Genomic DNA, 2960 nt, shown 5'->3' on the forward strand with positions numbered 1-2960 from the left:
AAGAGACCTAAGGGGCAACTTTTTCACACAGAGGGTGGTATGTGTATGGAATGAGCTGCCAGAGGGAGTGGTAGAGGCTGGTACAATTGCAACATTTAAAAGGATGGGTATATGAATAGGAAGGGTTTGGAGGGATTGGGCCGGGTGCTGGCAGGTGGGACTAGATTTGGTTGGGATATCTGGCCAGCATGGACGGGTTGGACTGAAGGGTCTGTTTCCGTGCTGTACATCTCTATGACTCTAAGTCAGTTCTGACAGCACAAGTTCTTTTATCTGTATAGGATTATAATTTACCTCAATGGCTATGAACAACAAACAAGGAATAAGAACAGTCCACTCGATCCTTTTAACCCGTTCCGTCATTCAATAAGATCAGGGCTGATCTGATTTTAACTTCAACTCCACATTGTTGAATGTCCCCCAATATACGTTCATCCTCTTGACAATCAACAATCTATCTACATCAGCCTTAAAAATATAGAAGGTTTGTTATCCACTGGTTTTTGAGTAAAGGAATTCCAAAGCTCTGAGAGAAACTTAAAATTAAGTCTAGTCAGCATTGTGAAAAAATGTGAAGATAGGATCGTGGCCCCAGATGAACATATAAAAACATTAGAGATGAGTTTAATCGGCAACCAGTTGACAATACGTGTTTTGTTTGTTCTGTTCGTGGTTTTGGTTTCACCTATTCTCAGTTTTGCACAATTCACATCAGGGCTCACAAAACGTTCATCGCTTACATGATTTAAATATCTTGTTAGCTGTGGAGAAAATGTACAATCAACATTGGGGTAAACGTGCCAGGATAGATATGTTTACCATCAATTCCTCCACCAAACTTGCCAGCAGAAAAGTTAGATGAACCCACCATTCGATTGAGAATAATGTTAGCTGTGAATAATTTCCTTTTAACAAAAGTAGAATATATTTTTCTCATGATTAAACATTACTCAGCTGGTACTTCAAGTTGCAAGTGTGGAGTGCCATGTGATAACTGGTGCTATTTAAACAATCTATCAGACAACAATGTATTGATTTGAAATATATTGAGAAAACTGACCCAAGTAAACAAAAACTGCACAAACTGTGGAATTGATATGGATAAATATATTTTACTAATCACTGTTTTTAAGATGAGTGAACCAACTTCTTCTGTGCTTTTAGGCCAGCATTAACTCAGTAATTTTAAAACGAAGACACAGAGGTAGACTGCATAAATGTGTTGAGTGTCCACATGGGTTGACTGGTTGGAAGAATGCTTCTCCTCATATTCCCCCTGAAGACATTGGGGAATAAGGTCTTGGGTCAATCTTCTTTCTCTTCAAACATAATTTCAAATTATTTGAGCCTTCCACAAGCGCATATCTCTTGGTCAATTGTTGGATAACGTGGGCTGGTATCCATTGGAGTTTAGAAGAATGAGAGGTGATCTTACTGAAGGGTAGACTGTCCTCAGGGTGTTAGCAGGATGGATACTGAAAAGATGTTTCTCCTTGTGGGACAGACTTGAACCAGAACAGTTTTAAAACAAAGAATCTCCCATTTAGAATGAAAACTAGGAGAATTTCTTCACCTAAGAAGGTCATGAGTCTTTGGAGTTCTCTTACCCAGAGAGCAGTGGATGCAGGGCCACTAAATATTTTTTTAGGTGGAAGTAGTCTGAATTCTTAAATACCAACAGATTTAAAGGTTATCAGGAATAGGCCAAAAAATGGAGTTGAGACCACAGTCAGATGAGTGTGATCCTATTGAACAGCAGAACCAGCTAGAGTAGGCACAAATGGCCTACTCCTGCTACTAATTTCTATGTTAATAAATGATGGACTTGTTTAGTCATCATACTGTCTGAAATTAGCAAAAAAAAGCATTACCATGATAAAAAAAGTCTACTGTCCTTAATTTTAATAAAAGCATTTGTCTATAGATTTTGTAAATGGAGCCATCTTGGGCTCAGTGCCAATACAGGCTATAAGCCCGATGTTAGAGTTCATTAATGAGAGCCATGTGAAGGAGTTGGAATGGTGTCTATCTGATGAGGCAAAAGACTGTCATCACCTGCTCTTTCAGATGGATGTAAAAAAGAAACCAACAACATTAGCTAAAGAGTGAGGAAGTTATGGTGGGCACATCAACATTTCTCCCACAAACTGCATAAGTAAAACAGATAATGTCATTATCTTTAGCGGAAGATGATTGCTACATTTCTCTATGTAGTAATATTGTTTCATTGTCCGCAAAAGATGCTAATTACATGTAAACCCTCATCTTCCGAAAGCAAACCAGCAAGTTATGAAACTGATATTAATACCACATGGTACAACGTTAATCTCATTTTCTAACATGTCCTTTAAAACAATTACAAATCTTAAATGACAAAAGGAGTAATAAAAAAATGCAAAAGAATTTACCTGTTGTAAAAAACAAGAACATCAGCAGCAAAACAAATATCCTGAGCATCATGTCGCTTTAACTCCAAATTATTTCTCCAGATAAAAATCTTGGAATTGAATATTTTCAAACATCATATGTTTCCTTGACATCTTCTTTAATGCAATAAACTTATTGAAGCTGGTTGAAAAACAATATTGAGACGCGATTCGATGCATCACACCCATCAACTGCTAATTGGACAGTTGTCATGACACATCTACTGCATCCTTATCAACTCTATAATTGGTTGCATGATCATTTATTCGCACAACCTGTACCCCACCTATACTCTTGTCATGAGGCCAAGAATCTGGTGTTGAATCCAGTTCAGCTCTTGGATCTCAGCTTCCAAGAGATCAATTGTGTGAGGGGATTCTGTAGTCTGAGGTACAGACAGACGTTTCTGTGGCCAGCAGAATGGTGTGTTGTTTCCCTGGTGCCAGGATCAAGGATGTCTCAGAGAGGGTGCAGAATGTTCTCACGGGGGAGAGGGGCCAGCAGGAGGTCATTGTACACATTGGAACCAACGA

Source organism: Chiloscyllium plagiosum, chromosome 35, assembly GCF_004010195.1.
Source record: "Chiloscyllium plagiosum isolate BGI_BamShark_2017 chromosome 35, ASM401019v2, whole genome shotgun sequence".
Lineage (NCBI taxonomy): Eukaryota > Metazoa > Chordata > Chondrichthyes > Orectolobiformes > Hemiscylliidae > Chiloscyllium > Chiloscyllium plagiosum.